Source organism: Anolis carolinensis, chromosome 5, assembly GCF_035594765.1.
Source record: "Anolis carolinensis isolate JA03-04 chromosome 5, rAnoCar3.1.pri, whole genome shotgun sequence".
NCBI classification, from domain to species: Eukaryota; Metazoa; Chordata; class Lepidosauria; order Squamata; family Dactyloidae; genus Anolis; species Anolis carolinensis.
Window position 1 is genome coordinate 26499999 of NC_085845.1, and position 21324 is coordinate 26521322.

The window sequence follows — 21324 nt, forward strand, 5'->3', positions numbered from 1 at the left end:
GTAATAGCCTAGATCTTAACTGCATCTTTGGTACACCTTGGGAAAGAAAGCCAGATTATAGTCTAGCCTGGATATTATGAGCTCAGATCTAATTAAATTGTGCCAATCATAGGCAGATTTCATGGACTGATCTGAGACTTGCAACATCAGGAAAACAAGTCCAAAGAGTGAGGTAGAAGCACATACCAGTCATGTATGCATTTGGCAACCCTATTTCAAAGGACTCCCACATTTCTCACCACTCAACCCAGTCCATGTTGCTTCAATGTATCTTTTTTTCCAGAAAAAAATCTGGGTTTTATATTTTGTTTGTATTTTTCAAATTGTGTCCCTTGTTTGTAGTTATCCACCTATAGCTGAAAAAATGTTTTTGTGCATTTTTTAAATCAAAGAAAGACAATTTTCTATGCTCATAAAAATATCAAAGAATGTTTTTGCAAATTTCTAAAATGTGCAGATTTTCAGTATAGAAATATGTCTGTATTCATTTCCATGAGGAACAGATCAGGAAAAAAGAAAAAACTAAATGATGGACTATATTTTCTAAGCATTCCAATTATATACATAACTGATGGTCAGGAATTCACAGAATACTTTCAATGTTCAGCAGTTTTTTTCTTAAAAATTAGTCCTTGCTGACTAATAGCCATTCCAAGATAATCCAGGGCTAGGTGTTTGATGCATGGACTTTCTGAGGATCACTTTCAGATAATAAACCATGGTGAGAATGTCTAAGAATGGCATGGTCCTCCAGATATTTTAAGACAACAGTTTCCATCAACCATTGCCAGTTATAGCCGGTGGTACAGATTGCTGGGCATTGCAGTCAAACATCTGGATGGCTACCCAATTCTTAATTCTATAATTAGTAATCTGTGCTGAGTAACCGGAATTCAGCATATGTATGGCTCACTCAGGTACCAATAGCAGAAGTTAAATGTCAGTTTTGGTTGTCAGTAGTGAACATAGTTACATTAGACTGAAAATATTTAAAAATCTGATGCAGAGTTTTTATGATCAGTGTTTCATGGGGCCCTGGAATGGATCTGTGATCCCATTCTTCATCTTATTTTCCCACTTTCTTTCACGAGTACAGCACATGATGATAAATAGGGCTTGTTGATGTACCACACAGAGGTTAACATGCTTTGCCAAGATGTGTGAGAAAGCCATGGTAATGAGATATATGTTCAGAAGAGGCTGTAGTACAACTCAGGTATTTTCCTTTCTCATGTGTCTTAACATGAAGAATTATTTTCAGCAATGGGGGAACTGGATTCAATTCATTTTCATATGCTGTTTGGTGAGTTTTCTCCCTTTAATTCAACTCTCTCAGGTCTTTCTCAAGATATTTAAACTTCCTGAAAATTATATGGCAAAATTTTATGCTTGTTTACTCTCATTGTGTTCAGTGGGACATACTTTTTTGGAAGTTTGTTTAGAATTTGTCTGGTATTTCCTACAGAATGTTACACAACCACAGATCTCAATGGAAAGGAAATAGGAAGAGAATTCATTTTCACATCATGACTCATATGGTGGCATAACAGGAGAGGGTGCTAAATACCAGCAGAAAATACTTCAGAAAGAGACAATGTTGGATTAATATTAAATAGGGCAATGCTTTCTCATTAATAGTTAATGTGTTTGTCTACTGGTAATCACATTCCTAATTTTCTGAAATAATTCATTTCTTCCTAAAATTACATTTTGGTAATTGATTCCAAAATTTAGAATACTGTTGGCAATGTCTATATTTGTATCAAAGGGCTAAGCAATTATATCAAGATATACATCCTTTCTGTGAGGATGCATTACTGGCACTGAGAATATAGCATAAATTTGGATTACATTCAAGCTTTGGTGCCTTGATTTATCTGAAAGATATTTATGTCACTTTAGACATTAGTGGCACTGAAATGTCTATCAATTATAACAATATTGGATTTTTCCAGACAAAAGGACAAGCCTGCCTAATGCTAGCTGGCTATGTAATTCTGGAAGTTTTTCGTCCAAAGAGCCTAACATTTTGAAACTCTGATATTGAAATGACTAAGCATTGCCCCCTGTAGCAGTTGGTGGTTTACAGGAAAATGTAATGGGTGTTGGATCGGCTGAATCTCAAACCGTTTCTGCTGGGCGAATTCCAGGAGACCCACAGAACAGTTTTCTCGTGCCTCACGAAAACGGGTGGGTTGCCAAATAGCCATTTCTGGTCCACAGCCGAAATATCTGGGAAGATCTGGCCCATTGGTGGGGTGGGGAACTTACAAGGCTCCCCTTTCAGTTTCTGGGATCCTTTCCTTTCTTCTTTTCAAGGGAGCCTGGGTTTGAGCAATGGGGTTAAGGAAGCATCCTTCCTGGGACTTTTTCCTTTATTCTTTTCAAAGCAGTCTGGGTTTGAAGAATTGGGTTAAGGAAGCACCCCTCCTGGGACCCTTTCCTATCCTCCTTTCAAGGGAGCCTGGATTTGAAGAACGGGGTTTAGGAAGAATGCCTCCTGGGATCCATTCCTATCTTTCTTTCAAGGGAGTCTGGGTTTGAGCAATGGGGTTAAGGAAGAACACCTCCTGGGACCCTTTCCTATCTTCCTTTCAAATGAGTCTGGGTTTGAGCAATGGGGTTAAGGAAGAACACCTTCCTGGGCTTCTTTCCTTTTTTCTTTTCAAGGAAGTCTGGTTTGAGTAACAAGGTTAAGGAAGCAGTGCATAAGACACATCACAACTTTCTTCTATTCAGATTGGCCCAACAGGCAGGGCTTACAGGTAAAATCCATGCAAGCAACATGCGGCAGCCTCTCCATGTGCCATGTGATGCCAGATAGAGGAAGAGGAGCTGTGAACGGCTGCCATGTGGCCCCATAACAGATGAAAAAATGTGATGGCTGAACCCTTACTGATATGGCCATCTGAACAAGCCAAACAAGCTGGGATGCCTGAAGTGAACTGTCTAAACCGAATCCATGCACAAGCCTAATGAATATACCTTACTTGCAGAATAATCCAGTGATCTATAAAGGTACTCCAATTGCTACAAGTAATTAATGGGCCTTTCATTCCCAGAAGAGGATACTTCAGGATTTAAATTATGGAATTAATTATGGGGTTGGTTGGTGAGCTAGTAAGTTCATAAACCAGAATGGAAATCTTATGATGATGTGACAGATTCCATTACTAAAGGGACTTTTAGGTCAGTCGTGCCTTTTGTCAAAAGTAGATTGTTGGACCAGGCCAACTGGCATTCTCTCCCTCAGTAAAAGGAAAAATATTCTATCAAGCATCAGATTTGGTGAGAATATCTGTTTGAGGATGTTCTCCAGTTGAAAGCTGCTAATACATCTGCTTAAAATAATAGGTATTTTAAATAAATAATACGTATTTATTATGCATTTTATAGAAATACATTTTAATATGCATCTTCTGTAGAAAGGAGCCTCCGGTGGCTCAGTGTGTTAAAGCGCTGAGCTGCTGAACTTGCAGACCGAAAGGTACCAGGTTCAAACCTGGGGAGCGGAGTGAGCTTCTGCTGTTAGCTCCAGCTTCTGCCAACCTAGCAATTGGAAAACATGCAAATGTGAGTAGATCAATAGGTACCATTCCGGCAGGAAGGTAACAGCATTCCATGCAGTCATGCCAGCCACATGACCTTGGAGGTGTCTACGAACAACGCTGGCTCTTCGGCTTAGAAATGGAGATGAGCACCAACCCCCAGAGTCGGACACAACTGGACTTAACGTCAGGGGAAACCTTTATCTTTACCTTCTGTAGAAATACATTCTAATATGTGTATTTGTGGTACTTTTACAATTGTATGTGTTTTAATTATTCTGTAACTCACCTCGAGCCACAAGGAGAGGAAGGTAAGAAATAATAATAATAACAACAACAACCACCACAACAACAACAACAATAATAATAGAAAGAACTATAAAAAGCAGCTGAGCAGTGTAGGTATGTGAAAGCATTTTAAAATATTCAAACATTTACACCAAAAATATTATGTATTGGGAAATGACTGTAAGAAGAATCCTGAACTGATGAGAATGTTTGCAATTCAGGACGTATTCTGCATAATAAATTCTAATCTTGTTTTGTGCAAAAACCAGAATTTTCCCTCCAGAAAATCAGTTTCATTGTCCAGAAAAAGTTTTCTGTACAAAATAAGTCATGGCCAAATTCTCTGCAGAGTAAGTTTCAAATTACAGTGTTTTCAATGCAGAAAATAATGTTTCTGTACATAAATGATATTTTCTATAAAAAATCTACAAATTGTGTTCAGAATAAACTCTAAATTGTTTTTCCCTGCTGGAAATATTCCTCTACAGTATCTCATGGGTTCACATTGCCCTGAAGACTATTAATTAGTCCCAACTAAAGCAGGTTAATTCCAGGGATTTAATTGACTATTCAGGTTGAAACTAACAGCAGGATTGGGCCCTGCTGGGGCCCTATCCCTGATAAACAGAAAGATGGTTTGAACACAATTTACATACATAATAAAAATCCATATTTATTCAATGCTATGGACTGTGCTCCCTGGCAGCGCAGCAGGTTAAACCACTGAGCTGCTGAACTTGCTGACCAAAAGGCCAGTGATTCGAATCTGTGGAGCAGGGTGAGCTCCCGCTGTTAGCCTCAGCTTCTGCCAACCTAGCATTTTGAAAACATGCAAATGTGAGTAGATCAATAGATACCATGCAGTCATGCTGGCCACATGACCTAGGAGATATCTACGGACAATGCCAGCTCTTTGGCTTAGAAATGGAGATGAGCACCACCCCAAGAGTTGGACCCGACTAGACTTAATGTCAAGGGAAACCTTTACCTTTACCTATGGACTCTTACACTGCTACATGCTAATAAGAAGGAAGTCCAGGGGTTTTTAACTTTCATAACAAAACATCTGCTGCAATTGATGGGACTCTATTCCTCCATCAACTGGAAAGCAGCTAAAGGATATTTTGACTCCATGCTGTGCGTAATCTCTTGGTTCAACAGTCAGAAGCAATTCTCCCTTACACCAGAGATCACTCACATGAGGGAAAGTGAGGCCATAGGTCAGATACTTCCAGAACAACATTGGAACAGATTCCCATAAATTGCAGCAGCAGCTGCTCACTATTTGGGGATCAGGGACTTTCATGGTCCCTACATATCCTCTAAACTAGGGGCTATATGGATCAAGAATGTGAAATCGTCATGAGTCTGTAACTCTAACCTATGCATCGGTGACTGTCCAACAAGGTTCTCACCATTATTTCCAGCTTTCCATGTAAATAAGCTAATGAAGATTTAATACAAATTCCAGTATCATTTTAAAAACATCATTGTGAGGTGGTGAACTTTCCCCTGAAGGAAGTGTGATTCAATAACTGGTCTCCCTATATCAAATGGACCTGACCTCCACCATCTAAACATCAGACGTGAATAAGAAATTTCCAGTAATTAATCAGAGGCTAACCTGACTTCTATCTGGGGCAGATCAGATCTCAGAAAGTGCCCATCAAAAAAGAAAGCTGACATGGGAAGGTATAAATTTTCTTTCATGCCTGCAAAATTTCTATATAAATAACAATGGGTTGGGGATAGAAAAAGAGAGACCAAAGACTTTAAAATACTATGCCATTTTAACAAGCGATGGTTAAAAAGGTTAATGGTGATGCTAATAAAACAGGTTAAAAGAAAAGCAGTCAAAATGTAATATCATCTAGTTTATTCCTCATGGAAATGAAGCAATAAATGCCTGCCATGTGATGTCTCAGCCTGATTTCACAGCAGGTCATGGTGTTTAATTGAAAGTTATAACCAGACCCATTTATCACAAAGATCACTTGGAGACAAAAAAAAACTTTTTAAAGTATATAGATTAATCATGATCATTAAACCTGGGGCAAAGCACACAGCACATTGCCTTATCAGTGATTTAGTAGATTTTTCTAGTCAAAATCTTTGAAAGCTGAGATATTCCATATATATAGTGGGAAGACTTTTGCCAATCTGTAGGTCACTCTGAGTTTTCTTTGGGGTGAGAAGAACAGGATAGAAATAGAGTAAATAAATAAAAACAAAATACACTTTGATTAGAAAGCTCCATACTTGCTTTTTGCCAGTTTCTGATGTTGATGGATCACAGATGCCCTCCCTGCTTAAACCAAGTTGTTCGCTCTGGCACTACCAGACATTGACAAAATTACGATCTGCCAACTGCAAAAGGCCACCCTACTGGGATCTGCGGCATCATCCGAAAATACATCACACAGTCCTAGACACTTGGGAAGTGTTCGACTTGTGGTTTTGTGATATGAAATCCAGCATATCTATCTTGTTTGCTGTGTCATACAATAAAATAATAATGATAATAACAATAAACTTTATTTATATTCCACTCTATCTTCCCAAGGGGACTCGGGCGGATTACAGAACACACATACAGCAAGCATTCAGGGTCATTATGCAATTAACAAGGACAGTCAATACACAAACAAAGGTAAAGGCATTTCCCATCTTATTTCCGGCATCTTGGAGGCAGTGCTCGACTCCGCCCACAGGGAGTCCTGTCACTCTATCTTTCATGCTGAGGAGCTTTTTGTCATCCTTAAATGTCCTCCCTATCAATGTCCTTAAGGGCACCTTTTTATTACCTTCCCACTGAAAGTGGTACCTATTTCTCTACTCTCATTTCTGCTTTCCATCTGCTAGATGGGCAAGTGAGCTGAGACTGCTGGTGGGTGCTCACCCCAACCTGGGCTCGAACTGCCAACTTTTTGATCAGCCTACTGTGCTAAGCCTGGCCCCTATGACTAGGATTGCTCTCATATTGTATGGTAACCTATGGTTCCACCCCATGGACCTCCTACTAGACCAGGGGTCCTCAAACTTTTTTATCCGAGGGCCGGTCCACAATCCTTCAGACTGTTGAGGGGCCGGATTATCATTTGAAAAAAAAATTCAAACAAATTCCGATGCACACGGCACATGTCTTATTTGTAGTGCAAAAACAACAACAACAACAAGAACAATGAAAGAACAATACAATATTTAAAAATAAAAACAATTTTAACCAACATACATTTATCAGGATTTCAATGGGAAGTGTGGTCCTGCTTCTGGCCAAGGAGATAGTCAAGTTAGTTAGGATGGTTGTTGTTGTTGTTGTTGTTGTTGTTGTTGTTGTGTGCCTTCAAGTCATTTCAGACTTTGGGCGAGCCTAAGTCTAAAATTTATTTATTTATTTACTGCATTTATTTACTACATTTGTATCACACCCTTCTCACCCCAAAGGGGACTCAGAGTGGCTTACAAATTATATGTACATACAATATATTATATTATTAGCATAGCACAATATTAGCATTATATATTACTTTATGGAACTATACCACTATACTGTAATATTATGAGTAATATTATATGTAATATAGAATATATAATTAATATTATTATGTGGTATCATTATTAGTGTTATATTGTATTACATTATATTATTATTGTCAATATTATATGTATATTCAATATATTATATTCTAAAACTGAGGGCGGGGGCCAGGTCAATGACCTCGGAGGGCCGCATCCGGCCCCCGGGCCTTAGTTTGGGGACCCCTGTACTAGACCATATCAGACCAGAGCATAATAATTTAGCTAAAATACAAAAATAAAAAACCAAACAATGAGACCAACAGTGTGTCTTTGAAGTGCATGCAAATGTTCTGAAGAAAATGATCATAATGACAACTCTGCCTGAGTGCATGCATATTAAAAAGTTCAAAAATTACATAAAAATAGAGTTAGACATATAGGTATGGCCAAGCTTACAGAAAATGTTTGTGGTTATAACTGAATTCTGCTGAAATACTTCACCAAAAAGTTATCTTATTATATTTAATATCTATTTATACTCCACCTTTCTCCCCAAGAGGACTCCAGATGGCTAACAATCTCACAAAAGTTTAAAAAACAATTTAATAGTAAAATGTGGTAAAAACAGATTTTTTATTTTAAAATTTTTATTTGATACATCCCAATAATTAATTTTTTTTGCCATACATGACTTATTTCAGTATACATTATTCCAAAAGTAACTATTCCTTAAATGACATTTTAAATGATCCTTGGAAATGTTTCACCCCCCCCCCCCCCACGCCCCTGGAACAGCAATTCAAAATATTATCATTGCATCATTTTAGCCATGTGGAAAGCCTGGTTCAAGGCGGTGTATCTTTCTTCTCCATCTATTTTGTCAGTTAGCACAGACCATTTCTTGAACCAGGAGCCCCGGTGGTGAAGTGTGCTAAAGCACTGAACTGCTGAACTTGCAGACCGAAAGGTTCCAGGTTCAAATCCCGGGAGCTGCGTGAGCAGCCGCTGTTAGCTCCAGCTTCTGCCAACCTAGCAGTTCAAAAACATGCCAATGTGAGTAGATCAATAGGTATTGCTCCGGCGGGAAGGTAACGGTGCTCCATACAGTCATGCTGGCCACATGACCTTGGAGGTGTCTATGGACAACGCCGGCTCTTCGGCTTAGAAATGGAGATGAGCACCAATCCCCAGAGTCAGACATGACTGGACTTAACACCAGGGGAAACCTTTACATTTACCTATTTCCTGAACCAGTCTTGTTCTTTTAGGCTATTTGTATATTTTCTTTTCCTTTGATTAATGAAGTCATTAATTATATATTCTGATATATAAGCCCACCAAGTTTCTACACCCCATTTGGTTTCATCCCTCCATCTTCGGGCTATCGTGGCTTGTATTGCGGCTGTCATATATTTTAGGATCTCTGTCCAATTATTGTTATCTTCCTTTACCTTTATTGTGAGAGACATGTATCTGGCTTTGTCCCATATTAATTCTTTCCCTATTATTTCTTCAATTACTTTTCTTATTTTAATATAAAAGTTCTGAATTTTTCTACAGTCCCACCACATGTGGGAGAATGAACCTATTCCCCCACGTTTGTGCTAACACTTGTTTGAGGTACTTCCCATTATGTGTGCTAATTGGAGGGGGGTTCTGTACCATCTAGAGATTATTTTCCTTTGGGTTTCTTTGATCTTTATATTATTAATTTTATGAATATTATTGATCCAAGACTCAATTAGATTCTCAGTAAAGTTTTTTTTCCTGTTTCAAGTTCTCTATAAGAGTTGTTTTTGTGTTATAAGTTAAGGTGATTAGTTCATCATACAATAGCCCAATCATTCCTTTATCTATTTCTATTTTCCTTATAATTATTCTATCCAGTGGGGTTTCAGCTGGTGCTCTTCTTTTCATTGTCTGAGCTTTTCTGGACAGGCCTAACCATGCTATCCAGTTCCCTTGACAACATTTGTCTTTTATTTTATCCCACTTTATTATTTCTCCATTGGGATCCATGAGGTCCTCTATCCTTTTGATACCATTTTCCATCAGTGCCCTAATTATATTCTTGAATGTTTTGTCCTTATTTTCCAATGTTTCTAATGGGAAAGGGTCAATTATATTTATTTGTAATTTAATTTGCCACTTTTTCCAGATGAACAACATTGTTAAACAGGGGCCTGCTTTTAAGTTCTTTAGGTCTTTTCTATCTATTCTCTCTCTCATTGATGTTCCCCTTGGCCAACTATTTGCTTCCTTTTCTATTTCTAGAAAAGGAAATAGACATAGAATGTGCTAGGCTCCCTTCCTTCCACCCTTGGCTGGGCTTCCTTCCTTCCCTCCACCCTCGGCCGTGGGGGCCGCGCCGGACCGGGCGACCTCCTCGGAGCTGCTCGCCGGCTTGGGCCCGTCGTTTGGGGAGGCCTACCCCCATCCCAGCTCCAGCTGCCTCCTCTCCGGCGGTGGGGCGCGCGCCAAACCGGGCGGCCTCCGCTCCCCCCCTCCTCGAGCCTTCTCTCGGCCTTCTCCATCGGGCCTTCCTCTCGGCCTTTTCCATCGGCCTCATTAAGACTCTGGAAGCTGCGCCGAACCGGGCGGCTTCCTGGCATCGGTCTCAGTCTGTTGCTGGCTGCTCAGGGGGGAAGATTCAGATCTCCGGAGGCCGCGCCGAGCCGGGCGGCCTCCCCCCCCTTCACAGACCTTTCCTTCGGCCTTTGCGGAGGCAACGAACAGGGAGGCTTCCGGCCATTGGTCTTGGCCTTTTCCTGGCTACCTGGGAGAAGGATCTAGTCCCTGCAACAGCGCTGAAGAGACTTTGGCCCTAGAGGTCCGCGCCGAACTGGGCGACCTGCCTCAATCCTCTTTGGCCCCTACATAGGAAATTCTAGCCTCAGGAGGCCGCGCCGGACCGGGCGGCCTCCCTCGGCCCATTGCATCGGCTGCATCGGCTATACAAGCAGAACCAGGCGTCTGGAGGCCACGCCGGACCGGGTGGCTTCCACCAGTCTTCTTCTGACCTCGTGTGACTAGGGAAGACACTTTCGCTAGCTCTGCTCTCCTGCATCTGGAATTTACATCAAACTAGGTGGCCTCGAGACTTCTTTAATGGGGTGGACTTGTATTAAGCAGCATTTATAAGATCCTCACAGACTGCTGCCTGCCTTTTTTTTTTCCTCCTTTTGTGTGTATGTGTTTGTGTATGTGTGTCTAACAGAGTCGGGAGTGAGAAACTTTTTATCTCTATGCAGGGAAACTGTATTGACCGTGATAGGTAGCGGGTTTTAACCTGGTATTAATGTCATAGGAAGCGATCACCTAGGTTTGAGAGTACCGTGAGTTTACTGATGGGTAATTGAGGGTTTAGAATGTGAATTGATGGTCTGTGTATGTTGGTGGATATACTGTTGAGTGAAAGCTTGACAGAAAGAGACTTTAGGATTGAGGTGCTAATTTTGAAAGAGCAGAGTGGCATACTATAGGAAGGCTTTCTGAGAAGGTAATTAGAAATGAGTTGGAAGGAAACTCCGGGCAATAATGAACTCTCGTACTTATGTGATCTGTTGGGGAAATCGTTCGGTACTGTCCTGCAGCAGCTGGAAATACTGAACGCGAAACTCGACCATCTCTTCAAGGGAATTTCCCTGATTGTGAAATACCCTTCTCCTACAGACACTATAACAACTATACCACCCAGGCTTATTAACTCAAATGAGGAACTAAACACTCCGGAAGGCCATGGAGAAATTAAGCTCAAGGAGCAGAAGGTGGTCGTCGGTCCAGGCCTTAGAGGGACTAGAGAGGAGGGTGGGTTTTTATCTGGGGGAATGGGTCTGGGGAGGGGGGATGGGAAGGAAACCAACAATGTCCTGCAGAAGTCTAACACTGTGCTGCCCTCTGAATTAGCCGGACAATCTTTGGAGACTTCCTGCAACTCTCAACATCTGTTACGAACAAACAAGGTTGCAGTGGAAGTTTCAGACTCGTTATTGAACAGAGGCAGGTGGACTTCTAAGCGAGCAGTCCAGGTATCTCTTGCACAAATTTTATCCATAAGCTGGTCGGAAGTGAGAATCAAGACAATCGACTGGCTTTGTAGAGAATACCAATCCTGGAACCGCTCCTTGCGTCTTATTATTGGCTTGGAAGATAAAATATTAAGGGAAAAATTGTTTTTGTGTGGGCCCAAACTGCAACAATGGGGCATCACTCTCAGGAGGGTTCTGGTAGACCCACTGATTCGCCCCTTGGACATCGGGCTGAGTATTGACATTCAAGAGTCCCCAATTCTAAGTCATGCTTATTCTACCTCCGAATCCCACAACAAGACTCCAGTCTTGTTTAGTCACCTTCCCATTCATGTTGATGATAAATCAACTGACCCCTCTCTCCCATTAGTGGAGAGAAGCTCCGTCTCTAAACAAACAAGTACCCTTGGAGGCTCTCCTTGCCAGAACAGCTGACTAGTCCCGGCAACTGGCAATTCCACCCAGTTTATCCATCAGGGGGAAGAAGGCTTTCATGGAGGTGGCCCCATTGAGGTGATATGGGGGAGGAGAAAGCACGGTCACTATCGACCCGGGGAGAAGCGCAACAGAGTTTTTGCGACCCTGGAGAGGTCTAGGTGCGGTAGTCTTCAGGACAGACCCCCCAACCTCAAGGTCCTGCTTTTGAATGCCAGATCCGTCAACGGTAAAACAGCTATCATCCAGGATTTGATCCTGGATGAGGGGGCGGATCTGGCATGCATCACCGAGACGTGGCTGGATGAGCTGGGAGGTGTGAATCTCTCCCAGCTGTGTCCTCCAGGTTTCGCGGTGCATCAACAGGCCAGGGTTGGGGGGCGGGGAGGAGGAGCTGCGGTGATCTTTAGGCAGTCCATCGCCCTGATCAGATGCGCCGTTCCGCAATCTCCGAGGTTCGAGTGTGTTCTCCTGAAGGTGGGAGCCCGAGACAGCCTGGGGATTCTGCTGGTGTACCGTCCACCCCGCGACCCAGCAGTCTCTCTGTCTGAGCTAGCAGAAGTGGTCTCCAATGCGGCTCTTGTCTCCCAACAACTGATAGTGTTGGGAGACTTTAACATTCATGCTGAGACCACATTGACAGGAGCAGCTCAGGATTTCATGGCTGCCATGACAACCATGGGGCTGTCTCAAATTATATCTGGGCCCACACATCAGGCAGGACACACCTTGGACCTTGTTTTTGTTGTGGACGGTGGGACAGTCAGAGTGGAAGAGCAAAATATTCTTCCATTGTCATGGTCTGACCATCATCTGATCTGTTTAAGTATCGCCGTTTCTTCTAACCTCCGCAGGGGTGGTGGACCCATTAAGATGGTCCGCCCCAGGAGACTGATGGATCCGGATGGACTTCTGAGGTCTCTTGGGGATCTTCCTGTCTTGGAGACTGGCGATCCTGTCGATGCCCTGGCTGATCGCTATAACAGGGAGTTGGCAAGGGCACTGGACACGATCGCTCCCGAGCGTCCCCTCTCGCTACGTAGAGCCACGTCGACTCCTTGGTTCACTGAGGAGCTGGCTGTGATGAAGCGTGCGCGGAGGGGACTAGAGTGCATCTGGAGGAAATCTCGGGATGTGTCTGACCAAGCACGGGCTAAAGCCGCTATTAGGGCTTACTCCGTGGCTTTGCGAGCAGCCAGGAAAGCTTTCACGACTGCCCGCATAGCGTCTGCGGCCAATAGGCCATCGGAGTTGTTCCGAGTTGTTGGGGAGCTCCTACGGCCTCCTGAGACACAGAGGCTTCCCGATGACTCGGCAACTAGGTGCAGCGATTTCGCTCACCATTTTGCAGGCAAAGTTGCTCAGATACGCCTTGAGCTAGACTCCAGTTTAATTGTAGTTCCAGAGGAGGTAACCGAGGTACCTGTCTGTTCGATCTTATGGGATTCTTTCCGGCTTGTTCTTCCTGATGACGTGGAGGGGATTCTCGGGTCTGTGAGGGCGACCACCTGCGCTCTGGATCCTTGCCCCTCCTGGTTGGTCAAGCTGGCCAAAGATGGGTTGTTGGATTGGTTTGTGACCATAATAAATGCCTCTTTGGTTCAGGGGTCAGTTCCATCCTGCTTTAAGCAGGCTGTAGTAAAACCACTATTAAAAAAGCCTTCGCTTGATCCATCTATCTGTAACAACTACAGACCAATCTCCAACCTCCCATTTTTGGGCAAGGTTCTGGAGCGGGTGGTTGCCAAGCAGCTCCAGGAGTTTCTCGATGACACTGATTTTCTGGACTGCTCGCAGTCTGGCTTCAGGCCTGGGCACAGTACCGAGACGGCTTTGGTCGCCTTGGTGGATGACCTCCGCAGAGAGCTGGACAGGGGGAGTGTGACCCTGCTGGTTCTCTTGGATATCTCAGCGGCTTTCGATACCATCGACCATGGTATCCTTCTGGGGAGGCTCTCTGGGATGGGGCTTGGTGGCACTGTGCTGCAGTGGCTCCGGTCCTTCTTGGGGGGTCGTTCCCAGATGGTGAAGCTGGGGGACTCCTGCTCGGACCCCTGGCCATTGACCTGTGGGGTCCCGCAGGGGTCTATTCTATCCCCCATGCTATTCAACATCTACATGAAACCGCTGGGAGAGGTCATCCGGAGTTTTGGAGGGCGTTGCCATCTCTACGCAGATGACACGCAAATCCACTACTCCTTTCCATCTGAATCCAAGGAAGCCCCTCGGATACTGAACCAGTGCCTGGCCGCTGTGGCGGACTGGATGAGGAGGAACAAGCTGAGGATCAATCCTGACAAGACAGAGGCCCTCCTGGTCAGTCGCGCGTCGGATCGGGGTATTGGGTGGCAACCTGTCCTGGACGGGGTTGCACTCCCCCTGAAATCACAGGTCCGCAGTTTGGGGGTCCTCCTGGACTCAGCGCTGACGCTTGAGGCTCAGGTGTCGGCGGTGGCCGGGAGGGCCTTCGCACAACTCAAACTTGTGCGCCAACTGCGACCATACCTCGTGAAGTCTGACTTGACCACGGTGGTGGATGCCTTAGTTACCTCTAGACTGGACTACTGTAATGCGCTCTACGTGGGGCTTCCCTTGAAGACGGCCCGGAAACTGCAACTGGTTCAGCGCTCGGCGGCCAGATTAATTACAGGGGCGAGCTACAGGGAGAGATCTACTCCCCTGTTCAAAGAGCTCCACTGGCTGCCGTTCACCTTCCGGTCCCAATTCAAGGTGAATACCATCATTTATAAGGCCCTAAACGGTTTGGGACCCACCTACCTTCGTGACCGTATCTCCTATTATAAACCTGTTCGATCCCTCCGCTCATCCGGGGAGGCCCTTCTTTCGCCACTGCCTCTATCCCAGGCCCGTCTAGTGGGAACGAGAGAGAGGGCCTTTTCTGCTGTGGCCCCCCGACTGTGGAATTCATTGCCCTCTGAGATCAGGCAAGCCCCCACCTTATTGGTTTTTAAGAAAGATCTAAAAACATGGCTTTTTCGATGTGCCTTCGGGGAGTAAATGTTATATACCTTTTTGATTACTCCCCTTGGATTTTATCCTTTGGACTGTTTGGACTGTTCCATCTTATACCCCTGTTCTCTTTATTTATATGCCTGTCTCTCCCGAGTTTTTAATTAAATGTTCATGTGGCCCGCCCTGTCTGCTCTGATTTGTGTTGTAATGTATATGATTATTTTTGTACTATTATATTGTGTTATGATATATTGTTTTATTTTGTTATATTGTATGGTGTCTGGGCATGGCCCCATGTAAGCCGCCCCGAGTCCCCATCGGGGAGATGGTGGCGGGTTATAAATAAAGTTTTATTATTATTATTATTATTAAAAACAGATTAAAATATAATAAATCTACTGAAAACATCCTTTAAAACTCACAAATTCCCCCTTCCCCCAAATACCACCTACACTTCCCCAGCAGCCTGCCCCTTATTCTTCCCCAAGTGCCTGCTGGCAGAAGAAGGTCTTGACCTGCCTGTGGAAGGCCAGCAAGGATGGGCCACCCTGGTCCTTCTTGGGAGGGAGTTCCAGAGTCTGGGAACAGCCACCAAAAGGCCCTCTTCTGTGTTCCCACCAAATGCACTTGAGCAGGTGATGGGACACAGAGTCCCTCCCCAGTAGATCCTAGATGTCTACCAGCCAGGTTCAGAGAAAGCCATATGGCCCTTCAGAGAACCTGTACTGGGGCCATATAGGGCTTTGTAGCTCAAAACATGTGCTTAGAATTGTGTACAGAAATGTCTTGGCAGCCAGTGGAGCTGTTGCAACAGAGGAGTTGTCCGTTCCCTGTAGCCAGCCTCAGTTAGCAATCTGGCTGCTGCTCTTTGGACCAACGGAAGTTTCTGAGCACTTTTCAAAGGCAGCCTCACAAAGAGCACATTACAGTAATCCAATCGGGATATAATCAAGGCATGTACCACTGTGGCAAGATCTGACTTCTTCAGGAATGGGCACAGTTGGCGCACAAGCTTTAATTGTGCAAAAGCACTCCTGGTCACTGCTGATACCTGGGCCTCCAGGTTCAGAACAGAATCCAGGAGTACCCTCAAAGTGTGAACCTGCATTTTCAGGGGGAGTGGCTCCATCTAACGCAGGCTGACTTCCTATTCCCAGATCTGTTTTATGACTGACCAGGAGAACCCCTGTCTTGTCTGGATTAAGCTTCAATATGGGGTTAATGTGCAGCTGGAATCCTCATTTTATTTTTTGCCAATCCACTAATTTGGGAGGGCAGAATGGAGAAAGACCTTGCATGGCCATGCTGTTTCTTTCGCATCTGAGGTCAAGATGTAGAATCCACTTTTGTCTTCCAAGAGCTGCTGAGAGACTGTGGATGTCAGACCCTTGACCCTGGCTAAGTATTTCACAGTGCGAAATAGTTGCAACCTGCTCTTTTGAGGTTACTTAATTATTTTTCTTTTGTGACTTGCTGTGCTATTCAGGTTATACTTAGCAGCGAAGGGAGAGGAAACAAGGCTTCGCAGCAGATTGTATTACCAGTTAATTGAACGTCCTGTGAAATAAACATTGTAGCTCGCATGGGATTAGAACGTGAGGTGAGTCACAAGTCTGGTTAATTGTAACAGTTTACGGGTGGGGAAAAGAGAGATGCAAGAAATACTAATAGCAAGGATCACACCATGCAAACAAATGCATGCACAATGGCAGAAAGATTTTAAAGCCTACATTCCGACACAGTGATGGTATTGCGTGTAGGTAGGATAATCTGTTCTGGATTTTACTCTGAACTTTAAAGGTGCTATCCAAGGTGTTGAATTCTCTCCCACATCTCACTTTGGATAATTCCTTTAAACTTTAGACTAAGGGTGCATCTACACAGTAGAATTATAGTAGTTTGACATTAATTTAGCTGTCATTCAATGCTGTAGAATACTGGGATTCCACAGCATTGAGCCATGCCAGTAAATGTGGTATTAAACTGCATTAATTCCACAGTGAAGATGCATCTAAAATTCAGAAAGGATTCACTGCTGTACAGGGAGTTGGATCCAGTGACTTCCATCTGCTCATGGAAGGGATGGAGATTGGTTGAAGTTTCCCTAGTATATTATAGATTGGGGCAGAATGCTCCTTCTCTTTGTTTCTCTGGCTATAGAAGAAAGCTACTCTGGAGAAAACATATTGTACCTTGTGTCCTGTGTATATACATGCCCAATCCAGACAAATAAACATATGCACACTCTGACCACTAACATCTCCATATAAGAACACAAGAAACTACCTTGTATTAAGCCATGTATTTGGTCTACCTAACAGCATTTCTGTAGAGACCAGAAATATCCAAAATATCCAAAATTATCTGGAAAAAAGTTCAAAATTGTATTTCATTAGTGACATGTAATCCTTATTAGGAGAATCCCAGACTTAGTGAGAATCTTTGCAGTTTGGGATATTGTGCACAAGAATTTGCATCCTGAGGTTTTTTGTTATCGGAAAAGAGCATTCACTACACAGGCAATATTTCTGTGCAGAAAATGTTTCCTGGACAAAAAACCCCACCTGTGAAATATGTGCAGAAAAAGTCTTGAATTGTACGTAGTTGTCAAAAGTTGCACAATTTTGAAGACTTTCATGCAGCAATATATATACATACACACACATTTTCATTATGTCATTGAAGACTGAAATTAGTGGGGAATTATATCCTAATACAGACAGATAGGCATAGCTCCTGATGGCGCAGCAGGTCAAACTGCTGAGCTGCTGAGCTTGCTGACCAAAAGGTCGATGGTTCAAATCCGGTCAGCGGGGTGAGTTCCTTAGCCCCAGCTTTTGCCAACCTAGTAGTTTGAAAACATGCAAATGTAAGTAGATCAATAGGTACCACTCTGGCGGGAAGATAACGGCACATCATGCGGTCATGCTGGCCACATTACTTTGGAAGTGTCTACAGACAATGCCGGATCTTTGGCTTAAAAATGTAGATGAGCACCAACCCTCAGAGTCAGACATTACTAGAATTACTGTCAGGGGAAAACTTTTACCTTTACCTTACAGACTGGTAGAGCTTCTGCAGGGTTACGAATATGAGCCATGTCTGCTCTACAAATAGAGGTCAGGGACCTCTTGCATAATTACAGAGTATGCAGTTGATGAATTTTCCCAACTAAACAGCCTTCTCATAGTATTTTGGAGGGAGAAGGCAAAAAGGGATGGAAATCTGCAATATCTGGTTTCTTTGATATATTTATGTTCACTAACAGAGCCTGAAAAAAACCCTTTTTGGATTGTGTGTATGTGTTCCTTTAAATAGCCTGTTGATTTATAGTGAACCCATGAATTTCATAGGCAAGTAATACTTAGAGGTAGTTTTGCTAGTTCCTTCCTCTGAAATACAGCCAAAAGCACTGGTAGATCGGATCCTACTTTAGCTTCCAAGATTTTGGTTACCCTGCAAGATTAGATGTGATCTGGTGCATCTAGTATTAAATCCCTTCAAATTCCTTGGCCAACATGACTAGTTGCAGTACAAAGAAGGAACATTCCCAAGTCATTTGTGAATTCCAATTTTGTAAAAAGTAATGTCTATTCAGGCTGTCTAGTTTTATCCTATCTGCTCCTCAATCTTTAACCCTGTTGAGTTCTGTCATTTAGTGTATTCATAAAACACAAAGCAGGCCAGGTCACTGACTTTTCAAAAATGAATCCGAATCCCTAGTATCCTCACATTCATTATTAATTTCTTCTGCAGATAGCAATACAGAAAAGGAGACAATATAGTCTCTTTTATCAAGATATTGGAGCTTTATCTGAAACATTGAGATTTTCTGATAAAAAAGGCTATTTCTATAGAAATCCACCCAGAAACAGGGCACCATCCTTCAGAGTCACAGTGAGTTCAAAGAACAAGAATCTTTCATGACTATATGCTTGGCAAATGAAGAAAACTGAATGAGGCTGATTTTTAAAAAATAGACATACGCACAAACCTTTTACATTAAATAGATTTTTTCCATTTGTTATGATACAAAGTAGGACGTTCTCTTTCAAAAGCAACATGCTTCTCCTCCTTCCCATTATGAGAGACAAAAATATATTTGATTGCAAGAACCTAAGATTATTGGGAGTTGTAGATATTTGTTTATTCACATGCCAAGTACCAAGACAGTTGCAAATTCCAGTACCTATCTGGCATTATTGTTTGAAATCCTTACCGCTAACTAAAGAGGATCTATGTATAAGATTACTAGGAGTATAAATATTACCAGAGGCTTTTCTTCTGTTTTTGTTGGTACTGTATATCCATTTAGGGACTCCATAAAGCAGGAGTGTCAAATTCATTTTCATCGAGAACCACGGCAGCCTTATGGTTGCCTTCAAAGGGCCATTGTATTCATGGATGGAGAATTTGTGGATACAGTGGGCCAACTATAATTTTTATCACATAGTGGCTGGTGCTCATTAGCTTTTACCCAATTTGGGTACCGAGATGCTATTGAACAATGACTCCCATCCCTTCTGATTATCCATCATGTGGGCTGGAGAAGATGAGTATTGCAATCCAACAGTATTTGCGGCTCTGGGTTTGGGGAAATATTAAGGGACATTTTAAAGTCAGACATCCTATCCATAAGCCTTGTATCTAAATTCAAACCTCACTATCCTGATTGAACAGAACAAACCACAGCCTTCTAGATGTTACTGTATCACAACTCTTCAGGAGTTGTAGTCTGGCATCTGGAAGGCCAAAGGAAATGACATGGTGGGCTAGATTTTGCCCATGGACCTTAAGTTTGATACGTGCCATAGATGATCTGTGCATTCTTTTACATCAGCGTTATGCTAAAGAACCATAACTGCAAGTTGCAGTGCTGGAGAAAGGCAAAAAATTCTGGGAGTTATACCCCCAAATTAAATTTTCCAAGTTCTATACCAGCATGAATAAATTGTCACAAGTTCCTCAACCAGGTCCCTACACCATGGCATACAGTAAGAAAAATATCAAAGAGAGAAGTTATTCTTGTTATGGTCCTTTAAGTTGACTCTGACTTCTGTGAACCCTACCATAGTGTTTTCTTGGTAATATTAATACAGAGGCAGTTTGCTATTGTCTTCTTCTTAGGCTGAGAGAGTGTCACTTGCTCATGATTGACTAATGAGTTTCCTGAATCTTAGATTTCTAACTCAACACTCAGATCACTATTCCATGCTGGAAAGCCAAGTCTAGCAATGGAAGAATGCAAGCATTTGGGCTTTATCACAACAGCCTGATGCCTTCGTATAGTTTAAGCAAATCGTAACATATTGGAATGTAAACAGTCACTTCCACAACTTCTCTACAACAGCGCTATAGTGATGGATGTTCCTGCCTTGCGTGACCCTGCTTTCCTGCCTTCCTGCCTGTGTCTGCTCTATATAGTGCATGCATCCTATTTAACCTTTTCCTTTTTTTGTACTACAATTGGGCAATTGTGCAGTTTCACCATTTCTTGCAACAGGAGGGCACTTGAGCATGCTGGTGACCTTCCCCTCCCTCCAGCAGTGCAATTATGTCACTGTGACACATTTTTAAAAAAAATATTATAAAACAATAAAATTTTACCCTGCATGGGAATGGGGAGGGGAAGAAGGAGCTACTCACACTACATATTGGAACCGCAGTAGAATGAAATGATTATACCAGAAAAAATAGCTGAACAGTATCAATATTAGGGTTATTGAATGGCTTTTCTCATCAGTGGAAAAATGGGATCCAGTAATGAAAGTGTGATGCAATAATGGGAGAGTAATAATGTTGTGCAATAAAGAAATCATGCAACAAACCTATTATGTGAGAATCCTCTTCATATCAGTTAGTGATGACTTGGTGGTTAAGAAGATGAAGCTTGACCAGCTTGAGTTATTTCCTTGCCTCACATGGAGCAACCAATGGCATCCTTCTTTCCATCCAAATCAAGGTGAATAATAACAAAAAGTAGCCAAGCCATGAGAGTCAAGACAAAGATCCACCCAGAGGAAAGGTGTTCTTACCATACATCAACGGAACTACTGACCGCATAGGCAAATTGATGAAGAAGCACAACCTACAAACTATCTACAAATCCACAAAGAAAATCCAACAAATGCTACGGTCAGCGAAGGACAAGAGGGATCCTCTCTCTTCTGCAGGAGTCTACCGGATACCATGCAGCTGTGGACAAGTATACATAGGGACCACCAAACGCAGCGCCCAAACAATAGTCAAAGAACACGAAAAGCACTGCAGACTAATTCAACCAGAGAAATCAGCCATAGCAGAGCACTTGATGAACTAGCCTGGACACAGTATATTATTTGAGAACACAGAAATGCTGGACAATTCCAACAACTATCATGTTAGACTACACAGAGAAGCCATTGAAATCCACAAGCATGTGGACAACTTCAACAGAAAGGAAGAAACCATGAAAATGAACAAAATCTGGCTACCAGTATTACAAAACTCCAAAATCAAAACAGTAGATGGGAACCAACACAATGAGGGCTTGA